Genomic DNA, 16989 nt, shown 5'->3' with positions numbered 1-16989 from the left:
TTTTATTGAGATTTTTCTTTGTTTGCGTGTGAAGTAATTAAAATATTTAATCGTGGCTGAATTACCGAGACATTCCCGTAGACTTCGGGGGCAACCTCCTGAGTATTCACCAAGCCAGCTTGAAGGGATACGAGCTCTTGTAACTCCTAGTGACAGTAGAGTTGGGTCACTAGAAGAAGGAGAATCTTCTTTAGTTGTTCACCCTGATTATCAAGTTCAAGCACCAGAGTATATTATTGAACCAATTTCATTTTCCGAAGTTACTGGTAGTTTTTCTTCTACTAGTGAATTAGCTGAGGAACCTGAAATTTCTGAACCTGAAACTAAACCTACGGCTACTCCATCATCAGGATTTGCTTCTCCAACTTCCAGTGATCCTGGTTCACCCAGGGTAGGAAGAGTCATTACCCAAAATCTTCCTTCTGGACTTATTGCTATTGAAGAACTTGTTACTCCGGAAGAAGGTATAACCATCCCTGAAAATCAACCAACTATAGAACTTAGGCAGCATGAATCGATTTTTTACAGTCCACCTAGGAGGGACGCTTGGTATCTTTCATTGACCAATTTTTTAGAAAATCTGGGTCTCAATTTTTCACCACCTCGAGTTCCTTATCATCCAACACCTAGAGGTTATTATCCTCCTTTGAATATGTCGAGACAGTCATCCATGTTTTCTCAATCACCTGAAACATTTTTGTATGGCGGTCCTTCTGTTCCTTCTGGGTATCAGTCACTTGCTGGTACTTTTTTAGGAGCATCTCCTTAACCCATTGAACATGGGTTATCACCTGGTAATAATGGAACTAAACTGTTGAGTGTAGAAGATATTCTTATGATATCAGGTACCATTCCAAATCCACAACCTCAAGGTAGTCAGTTACCGCCTGGGGGGTAACCTCAAGGTTCTCAATTATCGCCTTGGGGGGAACCTCAAGGTACCCAATTGTGGCCTGGGGGGCAACCTTAAGGACAGTACATACCTTCGGGACAATACATTCCTCAAGGTCAACCCCAGACTCAATATGTACCTCAGGGTCAACCCGAGTATCAATATGTACCTCAAGGTCAACCCTAGTTTCAGTACGTGCCTCAAGGTTATCAACCTCAAGGTTAGTACCCAACCTAAGGTTTACAACAACCTTCTGGTCAATCATTTGTACAAGGAGATGGAAATGTACCTTTTAATTATAAACCCTACCCTCAACCCGGTTATGGTCCTCAATATGTTCAACCTTCTATGGGTCCATACCCCGGAATGAACATGGTGTGGGATCCATCTCAATATCAACAGATTTTGCAACCTAATGTGCAGTTGTCATCTTAATCTGGACAACCTTTAGTTTCTGGTTTAACCCAGCAACCCGTCCAGACTACTATTCAAACTTCTGCACCTAGTGTAGTTTCTCAGCTTGGGCCTAGTACTCCTCGTACTCCACCTCAAACTGTTGCTGCAACTACTGCAACTTCTGTTCAATCTACCCCACCTACTTCTGGAGTATTAGCAGCTCCAGTTTCTACTGTTCCTGCATCAACTCCTCAAGCATCTTTACCTCAGTCTGGAGCTACAATTCAAACTTCGGTTCAGATGCCTGGAGGACAACCTGGTCCAAGTACGGTTGTCATAAGTCAACCTCAATTTACTTATCAACCGTACCAGGGACAGTACCAATTCGGTCCTACTGTGCAGAACCCAGTCTATCAGTATCAACCGTACCCTGGATATACTTATCAGTAACCTCAACAACTCCAGTATGGTTCGGTTAATCCTGGTTTTCCGAGAGGACATAATATCCCAAATGCAATTCCAATTCCAAGTTATCTTGGATATCCTCTTCCTGGGGTTGGTCTTATGACCCAAGGTTTTCGAGACCCTAATAGTCAGTTACCATTCATTGCAACTTTGGACTTATCTGATTTGTCGCGTCTTACGAACGATCTAATTAACTATCTTCCGTTTTAGCCGCCAATGCTGAATAAGTTGCCCAGTGACATCCCTAAGTTTGAAGGTAAACCAGGAGACGATCCGTCAAACCATGTGATGACTTATCACCTCTGGTGTATATCTAACTCCATCATAGATGATTCGATTCATTTACATCTTTTCCAACGCACTCTGATTGGTCTTGCGGCCAAGTGGTACATTGAGTTACCGTGAGCCTCCTTTTATAACTTTAGTCAGCTAGCTACTTCATTCTTAACTCATTTTCAGTTGCCTATCAGATATGACAATGGCACAGAATTATTAACTTCATTAAAACAATCAACGTCCACTTATATTTCAGATCATATTCATGAATGGAGACGTCGATGACGTTTAGTGAAGGTTTATATTTTGGATCAAATTTTAGTAGAATGATTTGTCAAATCATTATTACCTAAGATCACGGAGGATGTAGCTAAGGCAGGAGTTGTTACTGAAGAGCAAGTAATTGCTCAAGCTCAGTACCTTGACCTTGTTTATACGCAATCAGGTACTTTACACAAGAAAATCCCGACCTTCCGAAACAAAATCAAATAATTGCAGCTCCTTCAGGGTCTCATGCCGTTAACGGTATGATTGGTTCAGTTAACACCAAAAGTAAGAAGAAATCTTCAAAGAATTCTTCTCCAATTATAACTTTACCAAATTCCCAGACAGGAGACTCTTCCGCAGAAATTCTTGCCGATATTCATGTCGTAGAATCCTTTATGGCCAAATCAAAATCCGACGGTAAGAAGAAGGGGAAGAAGAAAAATAAATCAGATAAAAATTCGAAAGAGAAATCAGACAAAACAGAATCTAATGATGAGAAAAGTAAACCTCGTTATCCTTGTCTCATTTGTGACGAAGAGCATTTTACAAGAGACTTCCGTCATTGCGCCGAGGTTGCAAAAATCGTCAAAGGTTCTCAAACGCCTGCTGTCGTGAAGGATCCTTTTCCTAGTCAAAATAGTAAGATGATAGGTTCTTCCTCAAATGCCTCAGAAGAACCCATAATGATCATGTCCCGTGTTAGGATTGCGACTCGATCGCAAGATTATGGCAGTAAAAGTCCTGATGGTGGTAAGGAAGCAGAATCTTCTAGTTCAAACCCATCACCCTCAACTCCTGGTTCCGATCTGCTACAGATCGAGAAACCTAACCCAGACTTAGTGATCAAACCGCCTGCTAAAGGTATACTTCGAAAGTCAGCTTTCAGTCCGCATGCGAGAGCTGCTAAGAACTATAACATTGTTGAAGACTTAACTATTTCCCCTTCAGCAATGTCGACTTTGGAGGTGCTACAATCATGTCCAGAACAACGTAAATTTCTATTGTCGGCTATAGGAGCTGTTGATATTCAGGACTCGAACCTTATAATCTTCGATTTAGAAAATAGTACACCTCGCTTACCTCATCAAATGGCTTTCCAGAATCCAGTGTTAGTCAAAAACAGACCTTGTTATAGGACTGTGATTGATGAGGGAGCTTCAACGTGTATTATGTCGATCCAGTGTTGGAGATCGCTTGGTTCTCCTACACTCAATCAATCGCCGATGATTATAAAGAATTTTGATGGCCGTGGGTTCCATCCTTTTGGAATTCTATAGGATTTACCTATAGGGGTTGAAGGAAAAACTGTTAATCTAGATGTGGAAGTGGTTGATTCCCCTCTAGATTACAACCTTCTCTTGGGTCGTACTTGGTCTTACGCTATGACAACTGTTATTTCATCGGTCTTTCGGCTTATAAAGTTCCCTCATAATGGAAAGATCATAACTATAGACCAGCGGACTTACTTTTCATACAACCCAGCCTCTTCTGAAAGTATACAACATGTCGGTAAGACAACTATCCCTTACAAGGATGTTGGAGTAGGATTAGTTAAATATTCTGGTTTACTGGGAACCTTTTCCTTTCCTCCTCCTAACGTATCACCTTCTACTACAACCATTCATATGATTTCGTCAAACACTATTGTTTATGATGATCCTTGGATCATACCTTCCGAATCTGAGGTGGATTCATTTGGTGATGCTATGCCTTTGAGTCCCTATGAAATTGCATATCAGGCTCTACAGTCATTTTCTGACCCTTCTTCAACCAAAATTGATCTAATGAATGTGATCCATGGAGAATCAATTTCAATATCAAACTCAAATTCAACAACTTTTTCCGAGCTTGTTCATATGGATGAGCAGATTCGTGAAATCTTGTCTGTTGATGATTTACCGTGGGAAGATCTGCATCATAGATCTTCGTTCTTACCTGAGATTGATCATTTTGAGAATGATTTTTCATCTATTTTTACTACTGATTATGTTAAAGAACCGCAAAATCCATTGCAACATCCTAATTCTGAGCTAAATTTGGGAAATATTTCTCAGACGGTTCCAATTGACATTTCAGTTAAGCCTGGAATTGTTGAAAACATTCATATAGGTGCCTCCTGTACGGAAAATGAACTCCAAACTTATAAGGCCCTATTTCAAGAATTCCGTGACGTGTTTGCCTGGTCATATGAAGAAATGCCAGGAATTGATCCAACAATTGTTGTTCATGAAATAAAAACTTACCCGGATGCTAAACCCATCCGGCAACGTTTGCATCAGATCCACTCGCGAAAAGCTACTACTATTAAAGCAGAACTTGAGAAATTACTTAAAGAAGGTTTCATTTATCCAATTCCCTTAACGGATTGGGTATCGAATATTGTTCCTATTAACAAAAAGCAAGGAACGATAAGAATATGTATCGATTATAGGGATATTGATCGAGCCTGTCCCAAAGACAATTACCCAACTCCCTATATCGATCAAATCTTTGATGATTGTGCGGGTAGTGAAATATTCTCCTTTATGGATGGTTTTTCCGGTTACAATCAAATCAACATTCTACTTGCTGATCAACCAAAAACGGCTTTCATTTGTCCATGGGGGACATTTGCTTATTGAAAATTACCTTTTGGGTTGAAGAACACCGATGCAACTTTTCAAAGAGCTATGTCTTACGCGTTTCATGACATCAAGCACATTGTGCAACCTTATCTCGATGATTTACCTACTCATTCATTACGTAGAGCCGATCATCTCACTCATTTACGAGCAATATTTATGAGATGTAGGCATTATCGAATTAGGTTGAATCCACACAAATGTGTTTTCTCTATAGAAACGAGTCGGTTACTAGGATTTTTTGTCTCGAAAGCCAGCATTCGTGTCGATCCCTCAAAGGTTGAAGCTATTGTCAAATTGCCTCCTCCTTATTCTCTACGCCAACTCCAAAGTTTGCAAGGGAAAGCAAACTTTTTACGTCGATTCATTCCTAACTACGTTGAGATAACAAAGGGTTTTACCAGGTTGTTGAAACAGAATACTCCATTCTTTTGGGATGAGATAGCTGAAAAATCTTTTGATGCACTTAAACACGTGTTGACCCATGCACCATTGTTGCATCCTCCCAACTACAACCAAGATTACTTCTTATATCTCGTCGCTTCTCATTCCACCATCGGGATGGTCTTACTTCAGGAAGATGAATTCGGTAGTGAACATGTGATTTATTACCTTAGTGGACCTTGAATCCGACTGAGCTAAAATATTCATATGTGGAGAAATTGGCCTTGGCAGCTGTACAAGCTGTCCAACATTTTCGTCATTACATCTTACTACGGAAAACTACTGTCATTTCTGACTGTAACCCTATGATCTGTATTTTTACCAAACAATTTCTAGGGGGCAAGTATTCCAAATGGATTGTTATCCTTCGGGAATTTGATTTGGAATTTGAAAAATCCAAGTCAAAGAAATATTTAGCTTTTGCGGAATTGATGTGTGACTTCCCACGTGCTGATACTGAAACTGTGGCGGAAGAGCCCATTGTGGACGAATCCTTGTTTCTTATTAGCACTCTTGATCCATGTTATGGATATATCATAGTTTATCTCCAAACCCAATCTTTTCGGCTTGAAATTTCATGATCTCAGTGATGAAAAATACGATTCCAATCCCAACCATATAAAATCATTGGAGATACACTTTATCGTTGTGGGGTTGACTCTGTTTTCCGACATTGTTTAACTCATGAAGAAGCTAAAAAGGTTCTAAATGACTGTCACTCTGGAGCGTGTGGCGGTCATATGTCTGGGTATGCCATAGCCCAAAAGATATTGCGCGCTGGCTATTTCTGGGCTTCTTTGTTTAAATATTGTATTGACGCGGTCCGAAAATGCCACAATTGCCAAATTGTTGATCGAAATATGCGTGCTCCACCTGCTCCTCTCCACCCTATAATTGCCGTCGGTCCTTTTGCAAAGTGGGGTATCGATTTTATTACATGTAACCCTCACTCGGCCGGGGGGCATGCGTATATCATCCTTGCGGTAGATTATTTTACAAAGTGGGCCGAGGTGATGCCTACATTTTCGGCAGATGGCAAAGCTGTTGCGATTTTCATTTTCAATCATATAATTGCTAGATTCGGTGTCCCACAAGTGATTATCACTGATCATGGGAGTCATTTTTGAAACATCATGATGACTGAATTTACAGGTCAACTTGGCCTGTGTCACGATAGTTCTACTCCATATTACCCACAGGCTAATGGTCCCGTTGAATACATTAACATTATGATCGGACGAATCATTTAGATTCATGAGTCAAATTGGCATAACATGTTATTTTCAGCACTTTGGGTGTATCGAACCTCAGTAAAAACATCAACTGGTTTCACTCCTTCCCAACTGGTTTACGGTTTGGAAGCTATGTTACCCATTGAATGCAAAATCCCGTCATTGCAAATAGCCATAGAATTACTTCCAGCCACTTCCGAAGAGGAGAAACGTTTGTTGTACTTAGCTCAGTTAGATGAGAATCGACGTGATGCTGCACTAGCAATCGAAACTCATGCCAAACGAATTAAAGCTCAGTACGATCGAAATGTTACACCCCGTAATTTTTCGAAAGGAGATCTAGTCTTACTATACGATCAAGCAAACGATAAGCTAGGGGCTGGAAAATTTGTACCCATGTGGCATGGTCCTTTTGTTGTTAAGAGAAAGCTGGCCAAAGGGGCCTATGAATTAGTAGATTTTGAGAGTGTCTCCTTAGGTAAACCCAGAAATGGTCTTTACCTGAAGAAATATTATGCTTAAATCTGGGTGTGGAGATTTTAGTTAGATTAGTTTTCTTTCTAGCTAGTGTGTTTAGATTAGAAAAGTGTGCTTAGTTTAGAGAGTGTTTTGTCATTATTCCTGCTTATCTTGATTTTACTCTTGATATTGCAGATGTCGACGTCTCCTCAAACATACATTGGTTTTGCTGATGGTGCTTGTCGTAATACATGGAACATTTCTTCCGCAACTTGGGTTATTTATTCACCCTCTGATGAGTTGGTATCTATGCATGGGGTAAGCCTCGGACAAACAACAAATAACATTGCAGAGTATAGTGCAGTGATTGAGTTATTATCTGAATCCATTTCATTTGGAATTCGGAGTTTGATAGTGAGGTTAGATTCTGAACTCGTTGTATCGCAGCTTAATAGAGTTTATGCCATTAGAAATCCACTATTATTAAGATTATTTTTTAGAGTTCGTCTCTTGGAACGTGAATTTGACTATATTGAATATCAACACATTCCAAGATACTTAAATACATTAGCATATGCAATTTCTTCTCGAATGTTAAGTAGACATTTGCAATAATCAAACAATAAATTTAAAAACATTCCATAATATGTTTTAAAAGATAACCAGTAATAGTGATAGCATAGAAGTGTGTCAAATATACATCGTCTTCGACCATAAGTTGAAAAACACCTTATGATCAGCAAAAATGATAGCACAAAAAGCAAAAATGTCGTATCAAGTCTACAAACGCGATCATCCTATCACTGGTGATGATCACGATAAGAAACCACTGCTCGGGCCACCCTACAAAGGAACCTCTTAAAAGGTCCTGGGACCCCAATCACATAGCGCTGTAACCTAAGAGGAATGTCATCTATGCTAGTCTCAGGAATGTCTGCGGTCAAGTGCTCTAGATGGTTTTCCAATTCGGCCAAGGTCTCTATAGATTCGTCTCGTGGGGCTGGTGCTGCTGCAGCTGGGTGTCTCCTCTCATAGGGCCGGAGAGTGGTTGGTCGCCGTGGACCCACATCTTCATTTGAAACTTTTTACTATCAGTTTTGGACGATTTAAAAAACAAAAAAAATTAAAACTTAGAAAATGTTGAGAATGATTTTACCTGAGTCATCCCATTTCTCTCCTGGTGGAAGAGCCATGTCTGGGTCACCACGATAATCCATACCAGCATAAGGAAAATCCTGAATCACAAAAACTTGGTTCTCTAACCAATGAAAATACTCCGGAGGAAATCGAACAACCTCAGAACCCTCCTCAGGATGACGGGCCATAACTGCAACCCAACGCATCATCTTGGGCTCTCGGGGAAGTCCAGCTTCAATGGTAAGATGTTGTGGGACCAACATCGGAACCCTCTCTAAGCCAAAGCTCACAACTAAGAAACCATATCCAAAGTTTTTTAGTTGTCCATTCTTTGCTCTAGTCAGTTGGCCTCTTACATTAGCCAACACAGCTTCGCACCAGTTGAAGATGGTGCCTCGATAACAGTCTACTGCCATACGCATTTGGGATCTAGTGGCTACATGTAGTGCTGCACTTCCGCAGAGTCTGGTGACAGTAAATACAATCACTTTGAGTTCAGGACGGGAAATGGTTTTGATATCAATCCCTTTGTCCCTTGTTTTGTCATTACAAAATTATAGCCGGAGACTATCGACAGACTGGCCACCTGGCCTAGTCCCGATAGAGACAATCGTTCACCTCTCTTGGGCAAACCAGTCAAGAAGTAAATATCCTCTAGTTCCATTTCGAGCTGGTGGCCACCAATAATGAAGCACTGGTCCTATATATTCCATCTGTCCACCAGCGACTGCAAAAAGTCTACTTGGGCCCTCATGCCAGGTATGGCCCAGAATTTGAATAGCCCGCATGCCTTCAATGCATCGATTGAAGGTTGGTGATTAATTACGGCAAGGTCCACGTCTTCGTGCTCCCATTCCCACTAACTAAGCATTGTGTATATCCTACAGTGAAACAAAAGGCGGATTAAAACATTTTAATTTGAAGTTTTTGGGCGGAAATTGAAATTTTGAAGTTTGAAAAGCTATGCCGCAGGGACCGCACTCTCCAGATTAGAGACAGTGCATAGGTCCGTGTTACAAGGAAAAGTGTCTATATAGAACTGCTCTATCCCACTAAGGTATGACAGCTGCCTTAGAAACAAACAGAGAAAAGCTACTTTCGTTTTTCCTTTATGAATTATAGATAGAGAGGAACAGAAAACCAACCTCTGTCTTGCGCTAATCTCCTGATTTGATTCCTCTCTTCTTTCATAGTCTTTAGATACCTGCTCCCTTTAACGCCCAGCTTCACAAAGTACCTGTAAGATCACAGTAGCACAACACTATACAAAGACATAGATCTATAATCATAAACAACCTAAGATCAGATGTAAATTGACCATACAAATGTATCAAGCATCAATGACACAAGAGCATGGAGGAAAACTTGAATAGATTTTATTGATAAACAAGAAAGAGCCAAGAGGAGTTACAACCAGTTGTTCTGACCCAGCATCAACCTCCCAGCTAAAATGCCCCTCTTCACCTCAAACAAAGCTTAGATCACCCAACAATCTGATGTTTGTCTCAAGAAACCAACAACAATTCCTTACAATATGCAAAATTCCAGCCTCTGGATCTCTGGGATGAGGGATCCATATATAGATATCTGTAATGGAGATGAGTCAGATCATGATTTGATTAGTGTCTTCCCTATGATAGTTCTTGCTTCCACTTGGAGATTGATGATCTCTTACTCATCCTTGGTCGAATTCAGTGTGGCAAGTGTCACAGGAGAAGATTCTGGAAGCTTCCATTGCCTCTCCACCTCGCGGAATGACACTGCCATTTGCCATTTCTCGCCCATCGCACCCCATAGAAGGGATTTTTGAAATGCAACGCACCCACATAGTGTATTTAGGTGAGATGCAACGCACTTGGCCAGTGGAGCAGCTGAAATGATCCTGTTTTGATCAATCCTGAGCAGTTTTTCATGGAGAACTTCTGGGAGAAGCTGTAATCTGCTGACCTTGTTCCTTTAGGTGTTAGAAAAACACTTTTAGGGACTTAGAAGCCCTTGATTTATGGACATTTCATGCTTGGGGTTGTAGGGCCCAAAAATGTCTATAACAGATGCCCCCTAAAGCATGAGGTCGTTAATCTTTTGATGTCGAGTGAAATGCTTTATTATGAGGATCCGAAGTTCTTTCATGCCGGGAGGAGACCTGTAATAAGATACAATACAATACATTATCTTCATAATATTTTCATGATCTAGCTGAGGTGGGCATTCCCATGCTCAGATTTATAAATTCATTTTCATGTACATAGGACAGACAATCGTCTGAGTGTAGACTGATGATTCTGATAGAGCCATCATCCTTTTGATTGGATGATTATCTGTGCGGCAATGATGTACATTTGATGTCTTTATTTCCCTGAATATATATCGCAGCCCGGATGGATGAAACTAGATCCGGGGTCTTCAATCTCGTTCAATCTTCACTTGAAGTACAAGTCGATCCATGTGAGAAATGTTCTGAAGTCGAACATGGAAAGACATCGCTTGATTACCAGCCAATGATGTAAACTATTAACAAGCGCGAGAGGAATCACCGATAATGATAATGACCCTCAAGGTACTGCAGTACAATTCACGTGGTGTGAATAAAGGACTTGGCGTCGAACACCACAAAAAATCTTTCGGCCGAAGGCCATTGATGTAAACCTGTCGCCGGAAGTGGGAAACTTGCCATTGAGGCATGCAAGCTTCAAAGTACTGAATGGGGTGTTCCTAGATCAACTTCTTGGATAATGAGCTGATGTCGACAAGAAGCGATCTGTCACAGGAGGGCCTTAATGAATCCCACATCAATGACACGGAACGGAGCAAATGATTTTAATGGAGGTGAAAACGATCTGGTGATATAAGGTTCAGGGTGGCGGTCATGAAAGAATGGAGTATAAATGTATGGTAGTGGGTGAGACACAGGTGAATTCTCTGAATGACTTCTCTTGAACATATCGGCGACACTGATGTGATGGATCGGTAGCATTAACCCCAAATGTGGATGGTATGATGGGACCATGGTGATGTGACCGGTGAATGAAATAACCCAACCCGACTCAGACACGGAGTGGAAGTGTCATGTTCAAGAGCGACTTGCTACCAACAAAGTTTCTTCAAATTTTCTTCCCAATTTTCCCCAGTCATTGCTGACCAGTACCTCTTTATTTTTGTCAAGCTTGAGGAGGATAACATATGCTTGTTCTATAATTAGCCCTTTGGGCAAACCCATCGCTATGTTTTAATGAGCCTAGCGATAGTGAAACTCGTTCTCGTCTATAGACAAGTTTGTCGCTATTAAATTTTTAACGAGTTTAACGACAAAGATAACTCGGTCCTTTTCGATTTTAGAGAGTCTGAAAAGGAACATAAAGGTAACTCCAAAATTCCTTTTTCGTCATCTAATCCCTTAAGTCAATACAGAAGGGATGAATTTTCGATACTTTTAACGAGCCGAACAAAACAAGCGCTCGATCTTTTTATGTAATAATCCCTCAGGTTCAAAAAGATTAAAATTTAGAGGAGGGATAGCACTTCCTGTCCCTTTAACGAGCTGGAGAGGCCAATGGCTCGGAAATCTTTTCATATTTTACGAGTCAGTTGAAAAGAGCTTAAAGGAGACTCATCTTTTGAGGAACGAGTGATAAAATGGATAGCAACTGATTCCAGGTAACGTTTGGAATTTTCCAATCACGGCAGTGTTACAAGGATGGCTAGTGAAATCACTCTTCGCAACTGTTCCTCAAAATGGGTAAACAATCAAATGGAGGTGAATGATCGGCCAATGCAAAAGTGGAGGTGATGGTGCAAACACGACCAAGGCTTTAATGGCTGAAGTACTACATTCACGATGGTTATTTACCGGGGAATAGTTCATTTTTTAATGAGCTTAAACAGGGGGGGAAACATTTGCTCATGGCTTATGTTTATTTTTTAACGAGCTTGAACTATGTGCTAAAACCGCTCGATTAATCCAGTCGTGTGATAAGAATGTCTCATATAAAAACGACAAGTTTTAGAGTTTTGCCCCACATCCTTTCTTTATGCAAGTTAGGAAACAACCAATCCTACGAGTTTAAAGGGTTAGAGGACCTAAAAATTTAAAAAGAATAAATAGTCGCTCTTCGCTTGCATGCCAAAAGGCTTGCATGCCCCTAGGTATAAAACAGAATTTCAAGGTTACCCCTTCTTTATTCCGTTAAAACATTTGTTTTACCGGGAGAGGCCTACCTCTTACAGGTTACCCAAAGATTGTTTTATTAACAGCGCAAACAAAACACTTCTTCAGCGATGTTTACCGAAATAGACAAAGGTGAGTGAAGGAGGCTACTCCACTCACGTAACTTTGACAAGAGAATCTTGTTCTAGAATAACCCCCTCTTCCAATCACGGACGGGAGTACATACTAGTCATATTCTCTCGCGGAAACCTACCCTATACCCAAAGTTTTCCTACTGAAGCAGACCAGGGTGCATGCCCCCTGGGTTTCAGTCATGTCCACCGAATCACTCGCGCTCATCAGGTGGGCGGACTGGAGATTGAGACATTTCTTGCGTGAAAAGACCATTTAGGGACGGTGTATGACTATTTTCTATGCTTGATCCGGGAAATGAAAGCTGGTCTACGAGCTTGACCACTCTTCCTTCGTGTGGAAAACACACCACTCTAAAGAGTGATGAGACAATGGCTCTCATGCAATAAATATAGTCTCATCCAAGGAGTAGATTGTAATCCAGGGGTCCTTGAACTACCATTACATTTATGTGAACGGTTTTCCCTCTCAATGTTATGGGCACATCGGGAAGGATCCCTAATGGTCGACTGGTTCCTTTATCAAATCCTGTTAGATTTCTCATCTCAGGCAAAAGCGATGGCGAACCAAGCGCTTTCCAAGCAGTTAAGGAAAGGATACTCACAGAAGCCCCCTCATCTATGATGGTACCAGCCATAACCATTCTATATATTTGAACAATGATTTGGAATGGTACACTAGCTGGTAAACGGGGTCTGCCTAGTTGATTCCAGTCGAAGGAGACAACTAGGTTGCTTGGAGGTGGGACCGAATAGACGGCCGGGTACGACTCTGACAAACTTCCTTCCTGCGGTAAAGGAACGAGAAAATTTCCCCCATGTTCGTTGGAGTCTATGCTTATGAAAAGAATTTGGACAGTGTCATCATTTTTCTCTTCGGTGACGGTGTCATCTGAAGATGGAACCTCTGAAGGCAAGACCAGGTCAACTGTCGCCTAGACCTTTTGAGTTTCATCTGGTATGGGTTCAGATGGTTTGTCTTCAATGATAGATGCTTCAGCCGACCACTTGAGCGGGCCAGCCAGATTTTCAACTAGTGATGGACTCGGCAAGAGTTTTTTATATCCAGGAGGAAGTCGTAACGGTGAAATCGGACGATCGTCCAAAACTCTTTTAGCTTCGTCTAAGAAGGGACAATGGTGGACGGCATGATCGCCTTCGCACAGTTTACAAGGAAATCTATATTTTCCTTGATGTCCTGGGGCTTCACTCTCACTAGTTGACGGTGTGTTTTCAACATGATCATCAGAGGTTGATGACACCGGGTTGTGCAAACGAGGAGACCAGTCCCTTAAGATCCAAGGGATGCAAGGAAAATCTCTATGATAGTGGTCTCCTTTGCAAATGACACATGGCGATTTAGACCTGGTCGGTGCAGTGTGTGGATTTTCGCTAGACGACACTCGTTTTCCCCCATTCGCTTTTGGCTCCTTCTTCTTCTTCTCATTCTTCTTCTTTTCCTTCTTCTTCTCGGGTACTTGACTTTTGGCTTTACCAGCCCCATCAAGCAAAGAGGAAGGAGGAGAGGAAGAATTAGAGGAGGTAGAAGGTTGGTGGGTAACTCTGGACTCGTCTAGTTGTTGATTTGATTGTTCAGGAATTGCGGTGTTCTGAACGACAGAGGTTGAGAAGAGCCATACAGGCAAACCAATTGTCAGTCCTGGAAGCGACAATGTGGCCATATGGGGTGCACCAACATCTCCCCAAGAGGAGAAGGGACTAGGATTTCCTCCAAGGGGAATTCCTTGGTTGGTGGATTCCATTTTCTCAACCCAAGATCAACGTAGGAAAGGGTAATGAAAATTCCATTTAAAATAAATTTTAGATGCTTTGACACAACTTGTTTTTTCAGTTTTTAAGAGTCGAGAAAAAACAAAAGATGACTCTAGTCTCCTTCGATTTTTAATGAGCCTGAAGTGACAAGTGCTCAGATGGACTTTTTCTGTTAAGGAGTCTGAAAAGGAACGAAAGGGACTGCTCTGGAAATCTAGGTAGAGGGATTAACAAACCAATCACAAAACTGCAGAATACTTTTTACGGTACGGTAGTCAATCTTCCCAAATGCTGTTTTCAGTGCATTGCGATCGATAGGGAGGCAGACACGGCTTCCTATGGATAAAGGATTAAGCCTATTGGGGTCTCCCAAAATATACTCGACGGTACCTGGGAGCACAAGTCCATACTGGCACTTATCGTCTCAAAGTGGAGGAATCACCCAACCATCAATGAGAACAACGGTTACCAGGCTTTACGACGTCGGAATACGTCTCTAGCCTAGACTTCTAAATGTTGTGCGTTAAGTTCCAAAGAATTGTTAGATTCATTGAATTTATTTTAAGTTGATATTGTTTATGAAGTTTTCCTTTCAGGTTCACCGCGAGATGTAGATGTAATTCCTAAAATGCAATCTAAGATGATAAACAAACTTTTTATCTTCTTTGTGCAATGAAAATCCTAGCTACTAAGGAAAGAAAGACAGGATCTTTTCACAAAGAGCAAAGAGCACACTCTAAATGCACCTTCCTAAATCAAACCAATCAGACTGTCCATATGCAAATGCACATGCATGTATTTGTTTTCGACTTTCTTAGTATATGAATGCTAAAAAGAAAGTTGATGCACAAATCTTAATTTCTTTTCAAGCGACAAATATCAACAAGTTTCTTTTCGAAATAAAAAATGGAGACGATCACAACACCTTACGATTTTGAATTGAATACTTGTTCTTGACACTGGAAAATTACAAATTCAGACCAAAAAACAAAAGTAACGGGATAACCGACCATCAACAGTAATCAAACTCTTTCCTATGATTGAAATCGACACTTGCAACAATTTCAAATCAAAGGATGACAGCACGATTATGTTACTTTTGCAAAGGAGAACTGAAAATGACTCAACAAACATACAAAAACATTTACAGTTCTTTTGTACAAAGGAGGCGGAATAACAGCAAGGAAAAGGGGTTTCAAACAGACATATATTGATCACAGGCAGCAAAATTCAGGAATAGAACTGGAAAGAATGAATCATAGAAACCAAAACTGCACAGAGCCTAGTCTGATTAGCGCACCTGTAACACAGAGAATTTGAAATGCAGCGCAGCTTGTCCACTCGGGAAGTGCGCTAAAGTTCAGATTCTCTGAACAGTACCTGCACTGGGCCAGAAACGAGATTCTGTTTGGGTTCCGGGTCACAGTTTGCAGTTCAGTTCTTGGGTTTTGGCCGAGCAAAAAGTAATCAGTAATGTAACAATCAGGGATAGATCTAAGGAGGATTTAAGAGCTATCACAAGGGCAATCAGATAGTTTGTGAATCAGTTGTTTGAATCATAAACAGATCCAGTAGATGGATTGAAGTAGCATTTATCTACTTTGCATTTGTTATGGCAAATGCAGTTCGAATGCTACCTGTAAGTTTATGAAACAGACAACAAAGAATGATAAACAAACAAACTAATTTCTCCCCAGTGGAGTCGCCATTTTGTTACAGGGAAAAGTGTCTATATAGAACTGCTCTATCCCACTAAGGTGTGACAGCTGCCTTAGAAACAGACAGAGAAAAGCTACTTTCGTTTTTCCTTTATGAATTATAGATAGAGAGGAATAGAAAGACTAACCTCTGTCTTGCGCTAATCTCCTGATTTGATTCTTCTCTTCTTTCATAGTCTTTAGCTACCTGCTCCTTTGCACGCCCAGCTTCAAAAAGTATTTGTAAGATCACAGTAGCACAACACTATACAAAGACATAGATCTATAATCATAAACAACCTAGGATCAGATGTAAATTGACCATACAAATGTAGCAAGCATCAATGACACAATAGCATGGAGGAAATCTTGAATAGATTTTATTGATAAACAAGAAAGAGCCAAGAGGAGTTACAACCAGTTGTTCTGACCCAGCATCAACCTCCCAGCTAAAAATCCCCTCTTCACCTCAAACAAAGCTTAGATCACCCAACAATCTGATGTTTGTCTCAAGAAACCAACAACAATTCCTTACAATATGCAAAATTCCAGCGTCTGGATCTCTGGGATGAGGGATCCATATATAGATATATGTAATGGAGATGAGCCAGCTCATGATTTGATTAGTGTCTTCCCTCTGATAGTTCTTGCTTCCACTTGGAGATTGATGATCTCTTACTCATCCTTGGTCGAATTCAGTGAGGCAAGTGTCACAGGAGAAGATTCTGGAAGCTTCCATTGCCTCTCCACCTCGCGGAATGACACTGCCATTTGTCATTTCTCGCCCATCGCACCCCATAGAAGGCCTTTTTGAAATGCAACGCACCCACACAGTGTATTTAGGTGAGATGCAACGCACTTGGCCAGTGGAGCAGCTGAAATGATCCTGTTTTGACCAATTCTGAGTAGTTTTTCGTGGAGAACTTCTGGGAGAAGATGTAATCTACTGACCTTGTTCCTTTAGGGGTTAGAACAACACTTTTAGGGACTTAGGAGCCCTTGATTTATGTACATTTCATGCTTGGGGTTGTAGG

This window comes from Pinus tabuliformis, chromosome 1_1 (assembly GCF_031772625.1).
Source record: "Pinus tabuliformis cultivar Carrire ecotype Pingquan chromosome 1_1, CPIR1, whole genome shotgun sequence".
In the NCBI taxonomy this organism is placed as follows: Eukaryota; Viridiplantae; Streptophyta; class Pinopsida; order Pinales; family Pinaceae; genus Pinus; species Pinus tabuliformis.
This window is presented reverse-complemented; position numbering follows the sequence as displayed.